Here is a 16,640-nt window from a genome sequence, read left to right as displayed (position 1 = left end):
TTACCGCCCTTCTTAAACAGTGGCACCATGGCACCATGTTTGCCAACCTCCAGTCTTCCGGCACCTCACCTGTGACTATTGATGATACAAATATCTCAGCAAGAGGCCCAGCAATCACTTCTCTAGCTTCCCATAGAGTTCTTGGGTACACCTGATCAGGTCCTGGGGATTTATCCACCTTTAACTATTTCAAGACATCCAGCACTTCCTCCTCTGTAATCTGTACATTTTGCAAGATGTCACCATCTATTTATCCAATGACCTTAAAGTTGGTGAGTTTGCTATTGTTGCAGGCAGGGCATTCCATGTCCCTACTAGTCTTTGAGTAAAGAACCTGCGTCTTTCCTAATATTGACTGGAAACACCATTGTTCAAGCACCATAGATGGGTCAGTTTTTATCCAATGTATGCAGGAGGGTTTCCTGACACAGTATGTATACAGGCCAACAAGGGGCGATGCCACATTGGTTTGGTACTGGGTAATGAGCCAGGCCTGGTATCAGATTTGGGGTTAGAAGAGCACTTTAGTGATAGTGACCACGATTTGGTTAAGTTTACTTTCGTGAATGAAATGGATAGGTATATAGCACAGGGCAAGAACTATTACTGGGGGAAAGGCAATTATGATGTGATCAGGCAAGATTTAGGGTGCATAGGATAGGGAATGAAACTGCAGGAAATGGTTACAATTGAAATATGGAGCTTATTCATGGAACAGCTACTGCAGGTCCTTGATAAGTATGTACCTGTCAGGCAGGCAGGAAGTGGTCGAGCAAGGGAATTATGGTTTACTAAGAAAGTTGTATCTTTTGTCAGGTGGAAGAAGGAGGCTTATGTAAAGATGAGACATGAAGGCTCAGTTAGGGCGCTTGAATGTTACAAGTTAGCCAGGAAGGACATAAAGAGGGTGCTAAGAAGAGCTGGAAGGGGATATGAGAAGTCTTTGGCAGTAGGATCAAGGAAAACCCTGAAACTTTCTATAGCTAAGTCAAGAATAAAAGAATGATTACAGTAAGATTAGGGCCTGTCAAGGACACAAGTAGGAAGTTGTGCATAGAGTCTGAAGAGATGGGAGAGGCATTAAATAAATATCTTTTCACTTGTATTCACACAGGGTGACCTCTCCTTTCCTGCTTCTAACCTCAGCCCATACTACCTCAGTAGACAAGTCCTCATCAAACATTGTTTCTGCTACCGTAATACTGTCCTTGACTAACAATGCCGCACCTCCCCTCTTTTACCAATGTCTCTGTTCTTACTGAAGCATCTCAACACTGGAACCAGCAACAACCATTCCTGTCTCTGGTCTATTCATGTCTCTGAAATGGCCACAACATCAAAGTCCCAGAAGTGAACCCATGCTGCAAGTTCACCCACCTTATTCCGGATGCTCATGGTGTTGAAGTAGACACACTTCCAACCACCTTCCTACCTGTCTGGACATTCCTGCGACCTTGAAACCTTATTCATGACCTCACTACTCTCAACCTCCTGTACATCAGAGCTACAATTCAGGTTCCCATCTCCCTGCTGAATTAGTTTAAGTCCTCCTGAAGAGCATTAATAAACCTTGCCCCCTCCAGGATATTTGTGCCCCTCTGGTTCAGGTGTAGCGGTCCCACCCACCCCAGAATGAACTTCAATTATCAAGGTATCTGAATTCCTCCCTCCTGCACCATCTTTGTAACCAGGTGTTCAACTGCTTTCTCTCCCTATTCCTCAGCTCATTAGCATGAGGCACAGGTAACAAACCAGAGATAATAACTCTGTTTGTTCTAGCTTTAAGCTTCCACCCTAGCACCTTGAATTTCTGCCTTGCATCCCATCCCTTTTCTTACCTACATTGTTGGTGCCTATGTGGACCACAACTTGGGGCTGCTCCTCCTCCCCCTTAGGGATCCCAAAAACACAATCCGAGATATCACCGACCCTGGTACCTGGGAGGCAACACACCAACCGCGAGTCTCTCTCGTTCCCTCTGAATCTCCTATCTGTCCCCCTAACTATGGAGTCCCCAATGACTAATGCTCTACTCTCTCCCCCTTCCCTTCTGAGCAAAACAGACTCTGTGCAAGAGACCTGTCCCCCATGGCTTACCCCTGGTAAGTTGTCCCCACTATCAGTATCCAAAACGATATACTTGTTATTGAGGGAAACAGTCGCAAGGGATCCCTGCACTGACTGCATGTTCCATTTTTGTCTCCCGACTGTAACCCATCTACCTTCTTCCTGTACCTGAGATGTGACTATCTCCCTGTAACTGTTCTCAATTGCCCCTCAGCCTCCCAAATGATCCAAAGTTCATCCAGCTCCAGCTCCAGCTCCAGCGTCAGCTCCCTAACATGGTTTCCAAGTAGCTGGAGTTGGGTTCACTTCCCGCAGATGCAGTGAGCAGGGACACTAGTGAAGACCATTGCCTCCCCCATTCTACAGGAGGAGAATTCAACTGCCCTAACCTCCATTCCCACTCTTCTGAATTCCCAAAAAAGACTATTGAAACAAAATCAGCGCACAGAACCTTTTTTTTGGTTATAGGTGGAGGATCGGTGGGAGACACCACCTAAGTAGTTTTTCGGGTAAAGCAACCACCCAAATATATTACCTCACTTACTCAGCAGTCCCGTGTTCGCTCCTGCTCAACATGCATTCAACCTATTCGTGAGGTAAACCTTTTATAGGATTAATCTACCTGCCCGGCAGCCCCCTGGTCCTCTCTCTCACCGCTCCCACTGCAGAAATCTTGGCAGTTTTTGCACGTGGTTGTTAGATGCGGGTAGTACTCAGCTTCCTAGACTGACAACTCTTTATTGCCTTGGGCATGCTCATACACACAGCCTGCGAGAGGTAGCTGAAGGCGCTTGGCAGGCTTGCAAGTGGTACCCGCCCGGTGAGAGTCAAGCTTCAAGAGATGACAGATAGAAAGGAAGCGCTTTGATTTATCGCATGCCAGATCGCAGGGTATTTTACAGGCAGTGAAGAACTGTCATAGAATTATAGAATCCCTACAGTGTGGAAGCAGGCCATTTGGCCCATCAAGTCCACACTACCCCTTGGAGGATCATCCCACCCGAACTGCAGTCACTTCATGGTGCAGGGCCACAGCAACCAATTTGTCAACGAGCTGGATCCCACAAACAAAGAGTATTGAACATTACAGCGCAGTGCAGGCCCTTCAGCCCTTGATTTTGCGCTGACCTGTGGAACCAATCTGAAGTCCATCTAACCTACACTATTCCATTTTCATCCATATGCCTATCTAATGACCATTTAAATGCCAGTAAAGTTGGCGAGTCTACTACTTTTGCCCCTACTACTCTCTGAATAAAGAACCTACCTCTGATATCTTATGTAGGATATCTTATATCCTATATCTATCACCCCTCAATTTAAAGCTATGTCCCTTCGTGCTAGCCATCACCATCCGAGGAAAAAGGCTCTCACTGTTCACCCTATCTAACCCTCTGATTATCGTATATGTCTCAATTAAGTCACCTCTCAACCTTCTTCTCGCTAATGAAAACAGCCTCGAGTCCGTCAGCCTTTTCTCGTAAGACTTTCCTTCCATACCAGGGAACATCCTAGTAAATCACCCCTGAACCCTTCCCAAAGCTTCCACATCCTTTCTATTATGTGGTGCCTGGAACTGTACACAATACCCTATATGTGGCCACGCCAGAGTTTTGAACAACTGCAGCATGATCTCACGGTTCTGAAACTCAATCCCTCTACCAATAAAAGCTAACACACCGGATGCCTTCTTAACAACCCTATCAACCTGGGTGGCAACTTTCAATGATCTATGTACCTGGACACTGAGATCTCTCTGCTCATCTACACTACCAAGAATCTTGCTATTAGCCCAGTACTCTGCATTCCTGATACTCCTTCCAAAGTGAATCACCTCACACTTTTCCACTTTAAACTCCTTTTGCCACCTCTCAGCCTAGCTCTGCAGCTTATCTATTTTCCTCTGTAACGTGCAGCATCTTTCTGCACTATCCACAACTCCACCGACCTTAGTGTCATCTGCAAATTTGCTAACTCATCCTTCTGTGCCTTCATCCAGGTAATTTATAAAAATGACAAACAGCAGTGGATCCAAAACAGATCCTTGCAGTAGACCACTAGTAACTGAACTCCAGGATGAATATTTCCCATCAACCACCACCCTCTGTCTTCTTTCAGCTAACCAATGTCTGATCCATACCGCTAAATCACCTTCAATCCCATGCCTCCATATTTTCTACAATATCCTACTGTGGGGAACCTTATCAAATGCTTTACTGAAATCCATATACACCACATCAATCGCTTTACCCACATCCACCTTTTTGGTCACCTTTTCAAAGAACTTAATAAAGCATGATCTACCCTTCACAAAACTATGTTGACTATCCTTAATCAATTTGTTCCTTTCTAACAAGAATGACGTCCGGCCAATGTGATGGGGGATATCCATTGGCTTGGACACTAAAGACAGCTCCTCCCACTCCCTACAGTGTAGAAACAGGCCCTTCAGCCAAACAAGTCCACACTGACCCTCTGAAGAGTATCCCACTCAAACCTATTCCCCTACCCTATTACTCTACATTTACCCCTGACTAATACACCTAACCTACACATCCCTGAACACTCTGGGCAATTTAGCATGGCCAATTTGCCTAACCTGCACATCTTTGGACTGTGGGAGGAAACCAGAGAACCCAAAGGAAACCCATGCAAACACGGGGAGAATGTGAAAACTCCACACAGACGATCACTCAAGGCTGGAGTCGAACCCAGGTCCCTGAGGTTGGGAGGCAGCAGTGCTAACCACGAGCCACCATGCTTCCAGCAGAGTTTGCCTATGTTTGGCTGAGAGAGAGCAGGGTCTTTGACTTAAATCCATCTCGTCGAGATCGCATCTCTGGCAAAACAGAGCTGGCTGCACTAAAGTGCTCTCCTGAATTATTTACTGAAGTCCTGGACAGTGTGACCATCCCTCAATTCTCTGGTTCACAGGTAGAGGTTTACCACCTGGACCAGACACTAGGTACCTGAATCATGTGAGAAAATAATGAAATTTGCCTGAAACAAAAACACCATGACTTTTATATCATTTGAACTCCCCTTCAACAAAGGTGGGCAGGTAAATGTCATTACTCGTGTGCAAAAAATGTTTAGTTTATGCTGATGGAGACAAACGGAGAATTTCTCTGCTCTCCTTTGAAATAATGGCTGTGAGTGGCTACAAAATTGTATTTCATTAGTAACTGGGATTGTGGGGAAGGAGTGAGTTCAAGTACGGGTAGATCACATCTGGAGTACTGTGAGCAGTTTTGGTCTCCTTATTTAAGGAAAGAGCTTATTTCGTTGGAAGCAGTTGAGAGAAGGTTAACTAGGATGAAGGGAAGATCTGATTAGCAAAGACTAAACAGGTTGAGACTCTACTCACTGGAGCTCAGAAGAAAGAGAGATGATCCCAATGAATTCTTAACAGGCTTGACAGGGTAAATGCTGAGAGGCTGTTCCCCTCATGGGAGACTATAGGAGCATAAGGCATAGTGTCAGAATAAAGGGGCTCCAATTTAAGACTGGGATGAAGATGAATTTCTTCTCTCAGAGGGTTGAGCGTCTTTGGAACTCCATAGCACAGACAGAGCTGTGGGAGCAAAGTTCCTGTGTATATTTAGGGCTGAGATAGAGTCTTGATCAGTCAGGGAATCAAGGGTTATAGGGAAAGTGAACATGAGGAATGTCAGATTCACCAATGTTCCTACTGAATGGTGGGACAGGTTTGAAGGGCTGAATGGCTTATTCCTGCTCCCAGTCTTGTAGTCTTCAGTTAGATTCTTTCACAGAACTCTCAAGAGAACTTCAAAGACCTCGAAACTGCGGCGAATGGCCACCACCTTTGCTGGGAGATTCAATGATCTTATTCCAGACTGAGCCCTCAAGTCTTTCCTGTGGTCTGAAAGCCAAAACCATCTGGCACTGTGTTTTGGGACCCAGGAAAAGAACTGATCTGGCACCAATTGACTAAGAGCTGTCATGTCAAATTACACCTATTGGTAAATCGGTCCAACTTATTCCATCTCCAGCTCCAAACGTTTCTCCAAGAACAAACAGTGAATAAGTGTTTCCCTTCTTGCGCTCCCTGGAGTGTGACCTTGACTGAACAGCTTCCTGACTGAGTGGTGAGGGTAAATACCCTCTGAAACTCAGCTCCACTCTAGTTAAGGAGTTGCTTTTATTGTCTTCAAAGCCACAGCATGGAAAAAAATTGTTGATTTCTTTCAGGGACAAGAAAAATAACCTGATCAGCTAGTCTAAGTGAACCCTTCATCAGCTACAGTTCATCATTCAACATTGTTAGTAGATTCCAGGAGTTGCATTTTGAATAAAATCAAAATAAAAGTTTAAAAAAAGGTTAGGAGGAATTCTTTTTTCAGAGGGCTATGTGTCTTTGAAACTCTTTGCCACAGAGAGCTCTGTTTATATATTTTTAAGGCTGATATAAATAGATCATTAAGTAAAGAATTTCCATTTGATTTGTTTAGTATCATTGTCACATGTAGAAAGATACAGAGAAAAATACAGTATTGTATGCTAAACAGACAAATCATACCTTACATAAGTATATCAGGGTAATAGAACAGTATGCAAAATATATTTTTACAGCTACAGAGGTTGAGAGAAAGAGCAATCTTATATGGGAGAGGTCTGGCCATAAGTCTGATAACAGAGGGGAAGAAGCTGCTCTCAAATCTGTCAATCCGTGTTTTCAAACTTTTGTATCTTCTGCCCAATGGAAGAGGGTGGAAGAGAGTGGAAACGGAGTGGGAGGGGTCCTTTGATTACGTTGGTTGCTTTCCTGAAGTCGCGGGAAGTGTTGACGGAGTCTGGTTTTCATGATGGACAGGACTGCGTCCACAACTCTCAGTAGTTTCTTGTAATCTTGGGCAGAGCAGTTACCGTACCAAGCTGTGATGCATCTGGATAGGATGAACTCTATGGTGCAGCTATAAAAATTGGTCAGACTTATTGCAGACATGCAGAAATTCCTCAGCCTTCAGCGGAAGTAGGTATCTGGATGGGTACATGAATAGAAAGGGCTTAGAGAGATATGGACCAAATGCTGACAAATGGGACTAGATTAATTTAGGATATCGGGTCAGCAGAGAATGGTTGAACCAAAGGGTCTGTTTCCATGCTGCAGATCTCTACAACTCTATGACTCTAGAGGCATTAATGCTTTCTTGATTGTAGCATCAACATAGATGGGGGTCGAGAGTGTGGTGCTGGAAAAGTACAGCAAGTCAGGCAACATCTGAGGAGCAGGAGAATCAAAGTTTCAGGCTTAAGCCCTTCATCAGGAATGAGGCTTGTGGGTCCATCAATGTAGATGGACCAGGACAGATTGTTGGTGATATTTATTCCTAGGAACTTGAAGCTCTTGACCATCTCCACCTCAACATCATTGACATAGACAGGGACATGTCTGCTCCTTTACTTTGCTGATATTGAGGGAGTATGCCACTAAGCCCTCTATCTTCCTCCTGTACTCTGCCTCATCATTGTTTGAGATCTGACCCATGCCAGTGGTGTCATTAGCAAATTTGTAAATAGTGTTAGAGCTGAATTTGGCCATGTGAGTATATAAGGAGGACAGTAAGGTGAATAAAGGGTTACAAGGAAAATGCAGAAAAGTGGACACAAGAAATGCCAGATCAGCTGTGATTCTGTGGAGCAGGCTCAAGGGAGCAACGACTCCAGTTTCTATTTCTAATAGCCTAAAATATTGTGGATGCTAGAAACATGCAATAAAAACTGAAAAGGATGGAGAGAGTCTGTAGCTCTGGAAGCATCTGTGAAGAGAGAAACAGGGTTACTGTTTAGAGTCAGACACAGAGTCAGTACCCAAATGGGCCTTCCCTCCGCTCTCTCTGCATAGTCCTGACACAGGTAGTATTGGACAGCTCATGTCTGCCTTTTAGATTTGTGCATCATTATTAGGGAGACATGTAGGCCTTTCCATCCAGTCATAGAGTTATTCCAGCACAGAAAGTGCCCATTCAGCCCATCATGTCGATACTACTACTTAATGAAGTCTAGGACAAATTGTCATCATTAGCTCTCTCACCATAAAATATAGAAAAAAGACAATTTGGCCCATCGTCTTTTTTTTGACTCTTCAATAGTAACCACATAAGTAGCCTCAATCCCCTCTTTTTGTTAACATTTCTGGTCAATGGTAACCCTTAGGGTGTTGATTCTCAGTAGTTCAACAACAGAAATGCCATGGAATTTCAATGGAAGACTTTTCTTGATTGGAGATTGGCAGTGTCTGGCAGTTGTGTGGCATGGATGCTACTTTCAACTTATCAGGCCAAGTCTGAGCGTTGTTTGGACCTTTCTGCGTGTGGGCATGGATGTTATGTTATGCCTGAAGGAACCAAACTCAATAGTAACTTTGCAAGAGAATCAGGTAAGCACATATCATAGAATTCCTATCCCTGTTCGCTCTTCCAGCCCTACAATCCTCTCAAAACATTGTATTCCTCCAGTTCTGATGCCCATCATGATTCTTCAAGCCCTATTCTCACCACCATGTCCTTGTGCTGCCTTTACCCTCAGTTCTGGAATTCAATCTCTGAATTCCACACCAACCTCCCTCCCTCTTAACAACCACATCTTCAATCAACATTTTGGTCACCGTTTTATAGATTTTCACATGGCTCAATGGCAAATCTTAATGGATCATGCTTCACTGAACTGCCTTGAAACATATTACAGTGTGAAAGGAAACATATAATGGCAAAGTGATATTGGAGTTCACTTCTGAGGAGATCTGTATCTGGAGTTTAGATATCCCCCTTACACTACTTTTAATGCAAACTCTGATTGAAAGATTAATTGCAAGCTCATTGATTTTATCGCAACCAGTCATTTTGGAATAAGTGCAATCAGACCTCACTTAGTGCTATGTCAGGCTTCCAACCCCTTGAAGAATAATGCTTCACTGACATTGATAAAGGAGGGTGCTGTTAATCTAATTTTAATATGTGCCACACTAATGGGTTGACGAGGGACTTTGCCATGCAGACAGCTCTTTAATAGATTATCTTGTACAACTTGCTTGCTGCATAAACTGGCTATATTTAACCATGACCATTGGCACAAGGTTGGCAACAGACTGGTGATCTCTTCTAGGAAGAACTGATGTTGGAAACAGAAAAAAGCAGATGATTTCCCTGTGTCACGTATCACTCTCTAAGTCTTGATGTGGAGGTGCTGGTGTTGGACTGGGCTGGTCAAGGACAGAAGTCACATGACACCAGGTTATAGACCAACAGGTTTATTTGAAATCACAAGCTTTCAGAGCACTGCTCCTTCATCAGGTGAAATCTCTAATTCTTGTTATTAGATAATATCTAATGGAGCATCACTGGATTCATAATCACAGGTTTACATTCTGAGGGCTAAGGTTAAAATCTCACTGTAGCAATAGGCGGAACTTACACCCACTTAACAAATCTTAGATATGAAGTTATGCTCAGTAATGGTGACTGTGAAGCTATCACTGATTATTGTAAAAACCCACCCAGGTCACTAATATCCTTTCTTGAAGGAAATTTGATATCCTTACCACAGTCTAGCCTGACACAAGATCCACAGCGATGTGGTTGACCCTTAACTGCCCTCTGAACTGTCTCGGCAAGCCAATCAGTACAAGGACAGGAGGGATAAAGTGATGGCTGCAGATGCTGGGGATCAGAGTCGAAGAGTGTAACGCTGGAAAAGCACAGCCGGTCAGACAGTATCCGAGGAGCAGGAGAATTGACGTTTCGGGGCATAATTCGTTCATCAGAAATAAGGCTTGTGGGCCAACGGGGTTGAGAGATAAACGGGAGGGAGGTCGGGCTGGGGGGGAATGTAGCTGGGAATGTGATAGGTAGATGGAGGTGAGGGTGGAAGTGATAGGTCGGAGACGAGGGTGGAGCAGATCGGTGGGAAGGAAGATGGACAAATAGGACTGTTCAAGAGGGCAGTGCCAAATTGGAAGAACAGTAAGGATGGAAATTAAGGCCTGGTCAATGATGCCCAAATCCCAAGAAAGTATAAAGAAAAAAATATAAAATTCAGGTCACATTCATTACCAGAAATGAGTGATACTGCCATAAACATTTAATTTCCATCATTTATTGCCATGAGAAGATGGCAGTGAATTTTCCCCTTAAACTTTCAAACAAGATTTCAGGGAAGGCTTCTGTACATGGGGCCAGAATGGGACAACCCATCTATGGGGGAGGAGGGAGGGTAGCAGGTTTCATTCCCTGAAGCTCTGTTGACTTTTTTCTATCCTTTTTGAGCAGTTAGGAGGCAAATATATTGACATTAGTCTGGAGTTACATGTAGGTGAGACTGGTAAGAGCAACAAATTTTCTTCCCTCAAGTGAAGCATTTGGGTTTTTAAAACAATTAGGTTAATGGTCACCATTATTAGACTAGTCTAATTTTCCAGATTTATCTATTGTTTTCAAATTTCTCCAACTCTGCTAGTCAGATTTATAGACTATTAGTCTTTCTCCCTTGAGCTAGCTCACATATTTAGATTAGATTGTCTACAGTGTGGAAACTGGCCCTTCGGCCCAACAAGTTCACACCGACCTTCCGAAGAGTAACACACCCAGACCCATTTCCCTCTGACTAATGCACCTGACACTATGGGCAATTTAGCATGGCCAATTCACCTGGCCTGCACATCTTTGGACTGTGGGAGGAAACCAGAGCAAACCCACACAGACACAGGGAGAATGTGCAAACTCCACACAGACAGTCACCGAGGCTGGAATTGAACCTGGAACCCTGGTGCTGTGAGGCAGCAGTGCTAACCGCTGAGCCACCGTGCCGCCCTACGGAAAAGGCTGAGAGGGGGTTTGACAGGGGCTGCAAAATATGGAGGATTAGACTAAGTTAAAAAGAGAGAAACTGTTTCAAATAGCTAAAGGCCAGAGGGCACAGAATTACCGAGATTGGCAAAACAATGAGAGCTGATATGGGAAAACCCTTTTTGACAAAATGGATGTTTTGGATTTAGATGGCCTACCCCCACTGTTAGGTTCTATAGAGAAAGTGGGGACTGCAAGAGGTCAGAGTCAAGAAGTGTGGTGCTGGCAAAGCACAGCCGGTCAGGCAGCATCTGAGGAGCAGTAGAAATCGACATTTCAATTGTAAGCTCTTCATCAGGAATGTCAGGTTTCTATTCCTCCATAACTCTAGTTCTCATCTCTCTATCAATTACTTTAAGTGTGGTTGTTGACCTCTTTGCTAAAGGAAGGAAGGGTGTTCTTCCTCTACACCCATTCCACTCCCCTCAGAATCTCACACATGCCTTCAGCCTCCATTGTTCCAAAGGAAACACCACCAGCCAATTTAATCTTATAGCCAGCAGGGATGAATAGCCTCACTAAATTGTAGAAAACAAGTTCTCAGGACTCTATTGCAATTTTGTCTATTTCTCAGGAGATCTGTGCAGAGGTCCGGGAGTTGGATATTCCAAGTCAGTTCAAATTGTTCTTTCTGTGTGAGCATATGGTGAGGAACTTTTAATCCTCATGCTCAGCTCCTTCCAAATGAGGGCAGGAGGATACAATGCAGCAAGCAAACCGTATCAAACTCTAATTTGTCTCGCTTACTGGTGCTCATTAACTTAGCAGATCTTAGCCTCCGGGACATCTATTCATCATGACTCTGCCAGCAAGCTACACGCAGCATAAGACGGCCTGCACTAAAAAGGCTCTATTGCAAAGTTTATGTTTGAAATGAAATTCAGATTGGTTTCTGTCCGTCGTGATCGAGGGAAGGATCAAGGTAATGAAATTAATGTGTCAGTTCTGCCTCTAAATGTGCATTTGGAGTTTTATGAAATTATGATTGATGGCATGTCGAGAAAAGTAGCATCATCTCAGGAGTGGACTTAATTAAACTGACCAAACAAAACTAATGGGCTACATCATTCTCTATTGCAGCTGCCAAAGATTGGTTTTTAATCTGAAGGTTTTTCATGATAAAGACAGCATTGGATTTGAAGGTTTTGAGCTCTTGATGTCAGAGATGGTGTGATTGTTTTAAATTCACTCATGAGATATGGATGTCATGGAGTCATAGAGATGTATAACACAGAAACAGACCCTTTGGTCCAACTCATCCATGCCAAGCAGATATCCTTAATTAAGCTAGTCTCATTTGCTAGTATTTGGCCTATAAACCCTTCCTATCTACATATCCATTCAGAAGCCTTTTAAATGTTGTAATTGCACCATCCTCCACTATATGACTAGCATTAATTGTTCATCCCTAATTGCCCAGAGGGCAGTTAAAAGTCTGTCTGTCCAGAATCACACATAGGCCAGACCAGGTAAGGATAGTAGGTTTCCTTCCCTAATGGACATTTAGTGAACCATGGGGGTTTCTACTCCAATTGACACGGTCACCACTAGGCTAGCTTTTAACTCCAGACATTTTTCATAGCATTCAAATTTCTCCAGTCCCCCTGTGGTATTTAAACCTACAGCCCAGATCTGGATCGTTGCACCAGTGACATTATCACTACATCCCAGCTTCCCCTGATCAATCTTGACTTTAATGCAGAGAGGACACAAGGAAAAGGAAGAGCATGTTTTCAGAGCTTAGGAGAAACAGAAAGAGGAAAGTTGAAGGGAGCACTGGCAAATGCTCACATTGTGGGAGGGGGGGGGGAATCCAGGAGAGGGAGAGGGAGGGAGGCGGGGTTCGAAGAGTACAGCCAGGGAAGCCTGATGTCAGACCCAGAGGAGCCATTAATTCAGATAGTGTTCACCTCAGTTTTGGCGAGAAGAAGCATATCAGGTTTGCCACTAACTCACTATCCCTCTCTACATCCGATATCGACAACCAAGGACATTATTAATGAATTTGACCTGACATCAGCAGTGTGGGTGAGGTGGTCCCAGCAATGAAGAGATGACTCCTACATTGGTGGGTCTGGAGCAGGCAGCGATGACATGGTGGAGGAGTGATGTTGGCATGGGTGTCATTGGTGAGCCAGCTCAGGACTCATGGTAGAACAGAGATAGACTCTTTCATTTGTATCTTTCCATTCTTAAACTATTCGAGATGGCATCTGATTGTGGTGAATGTTGAAGCTTTTCACTGTATTTTACTGCATTATTCACTGCAAAATACAAGTGACAGTAAATCATTCAAATTTCAGAGATTTTAATATTAAAAAATCTTCATACTGGAGAATGAGAGGGGCATGGATGTTCATTCAAGGAGGAGGGGAGAGAGAGAGAGAGAGGGAGGGATGAAATGAATATGTTTCAAAAAGATTCTGAATGGTTGAGAGAGAGAAAGAGAATGGTGCACCCCTACACCCAAGTGTAGGAACTGGAGGTTTACAAAAAGCCTGAGTCATGGCAGTGAAGAATGTGGAATATGGGACTAGATGGGATGTAGTTACAGATGCAGTCAGTAATCATGTGATGAAAGTAGTATATTTGAAAGAGCTTTGGCAGTAAAAGGAGGGTGATGAACGAGGAACTGGTCATGGTTAGGTTCCCTGGGTCAAGCATTGTGCTTAAATTGCCGATGAAGAGTTCCTAAAGTCACAAGAAATGGTAGAAAGTTCTACTCCAAATTTGGATGCACATGTGTAAGCATCATGGCATTGACCTTCCCTGTACTAGCCATGTTACACCTTGCACTAAGTTTCATTCACCTATCATCCTTGTGCCTGATAATCTATATTAGCTGCCTGCATGGCATGGGAACACGTTGAGTTTAACTTCTTGTCCTCATTTTGAAATGATGGATGAGAGGAGGGGAAAGGACCATCTGGGTTTTACAATAATTGTTTGGAACTTTTCAAGATTCTTTGATCATTTGTGATTTGATCCTGAAGATCTCCTGTCTTGCAGTTCCTTTAATGTTTTCATTTATCAGCAATGATTGAATGACAGGGCAGACCTGATGGACTGAATGCCCTAATTCTGCTCCCATATGTTGTGGTCTTTTCTCCCTTGTCAGTCTTTTGTTTTGCATTCATTTGTTGGATGTGGGTGTCACTGGCCGGCTCTTCCCAGATGCCCTTGAGAAAATATTGAAGAGCTGCTTTTAAGGCAAGATTAAGCTACATTGCTATGGGCCTGGAGTCACATATAGGTCAGACCAGGTAAAGATGGCAGATTGCTTTCCCTAAAGGATATTAGTGAACCAGCTGAGTTTTTATAACAACCAATAATGGTTATAAGATTACCATTAGGCCAGCTCTTTATTAGATTGTATGCTTTATGGACCAGATCAGACCCCCTCAAGAATATTTTAAGACTAGACACTAACTTTTTCTTATTTTAAAAGCAAATATAAATGCAATATAACCGGCCAAACTACTTGACATTAAGCAAAACACAATTTATTTAAACACATTATTAAAATACAACCAAAGAAAGAGAAGTTTAGAATAACAATAGATTGTAAACTTAACAGAATATTATATACAGTAACTATTACTAATTAACTGTGCAATAATAGTAACAGGGAAAAAGTGAGGACCGCAGATGCTGGAGATCAGAGCTGAAAAATGTGTTGCTGGAAAAGCACAGCAGGTCAGGCAGCATCCAAGGAGCAGGAGAATCGACATTTCGGGCATAAGCACTTCTTCAGGAATCTTCTTCAGGTTTGATTCCTGAAGAAGGGCTTATGCCCGAAACATCGATTCTCCTGCTCTTGGATGCTGCCTGACTTGCTGTGCTTTTCCAGCAGCACATTTTTCAGCAATAATAGTAACATCCCATAAACATAGACAAATATAACTTTACAGCTGAGCACCTTTAAAGTAAAATTTTATGAATTTGTCTTTTCTGGAATTTCCTTGCTACAACCTGAGAAGATTTTCTATTTCCTAATTATCCAATGATGTAATATGAAATCAGAGGTTAATGGAATTTAATGAAGAGCAACTAAATAGAATTTATGGGGTGTGGACCTTCGAATAATTAATTGTGATAGCTTGCTTCAAACTCTTAATGTCAATCTAGGGTGACAACTTGATTATTAACATCAAGGAAAGAAATAAAGACATCAATAATGGAAAATAATTAATTCAGTTTTGAGGGTGGCTACCTTTTAAATCAAAATGTTCTGAAGGTGGTTCCATTCACTAAGAATCCATTTGTTGTCAATCTGATTTACGATTAGCACAGGATAAACTGAAAATTGCCAGAAAGATTTGGGGAGGATATACTTTTAGATTTGCAGCTGTAGTCAACAGATGAGTTGTGACAGAGGAGTAAGCTGTTTGGAGAGAAGTATTCTGGGTAATCCAAGATGAACGATGGGAAACATTTCTGGCTGTAACAGGCTGCTGCTTTTTTTAGGTATTTTAGGTGTTGGAGGTGATTTCCTTGAATTCCAGGAGCAGCAGTTACTGATGTATATGATGTTGCGATTGTTTTGGAACTTTGAAAAAAAAAAGAGTCAAAACGGCAGCACTTTTAAAAGGGAGAAAGACAGACAAGGGAGCAAGCACATGTAAAGAAAGAGAAAGAAACCCACACTGCTCACTGACACAGGAGTGAATCTGTGCAGTTACTGCCTTTGCTGTTTGAATTCGTGCATTACTGGAAATCAGAGTGTATCAAGGGAAAACTTAACAAACAGCAAAATTCACAACTGCAATCTTGGAGGAACTTGTTTGGGAGAGGTCACAGCACAGAAACAGATACTTAAATAATTTTAAGTACAGCCTTGCTGTAAATCTGCAATAGTGAGTAGAGTGGGTTCTTTCTTGAATTTATGTTTTTATTAGGATCTGTCTCCTGATTAAATTTTAAAAATATAAGCCATAAGTATTAAGTTAGCCTGGAGCAGTGCTCTGTAGAGCAATAAGATGGTGCTATTTTCTGGGTCTGTAGATTGGAAGGAGCAAAATGGCCTTCAGTAGAGTGATATGCTCTTCTTGTAGGATGCAGGAGTTTTGGGAAAGTTTAAAGGTTACTGAAGATTATATCTGCAATAAGTGTCGTTGGGTGTGAATCCTGTCAGATCGAATGGATCAGTTGGAGCAACTGTTAGATGCAATGAGGAATTTACAAGAGCTAGGTAGTGTAATTAATGGCAGTTATAGGAAGGAAGAAAAGCTGCAGATACAGTCAGGTAGATGGGTTAACTCCAAGAAAAGTAGGAGAGATAGATGGGTACTAAATGAGTCTTCAGTGGGTTGCCCCATTTCAAAAAGAGATCAATCTGAGACTGGTACAGTTGAGAAAAGAAGTGAGTCAAACAGTTAGGGCAGGCAGGGACAAAGCAGAGAACAAGGTAGGGCTGATAAGTTAAACTGCATTTATTTCAATGCAAGAGGCCTAACAGGGAAGGCAGATGACCTCAAGACATGGGACTGGGATATCATAGCAATTATAAAAATGTGGCTCAGGGATGGGCAGGACTGGCAGCTTAATGTTCCAGGATACAAATGCTACAGGAAGGATAGAAAGGGACGCAAGAGAGGAGGGGGAGTGGTGTTTTGATAAGGGATAGCATTACAGCTGTGCTGAGGGAGGATATTCCTGGAAATACATCCAGGGAAGTTATTTGGGTGGAACTGAGAAATAAGAAAGGGA

Source organism: Chiloscyllium plagiosum, chromosome 1 (genome assembly GCF_004010195.1).
Source record: "Chiloscyllium plagiosum isolate BGI_BamShark_2017 chromosome 1, ASM401019v2, whole genome shotgun sequence".
NCBI classification, from domain to species: domain Eukaryota; kingdom Metazoa; phylum Chordata; class Chondrichthyes; order Orectolobiformes; family Hemiscylliidae; genus Chiloscyllium; species Chiloscyllium plagiosum.
Note: the sequence above shows the minus strand (reverse complement) of the source record.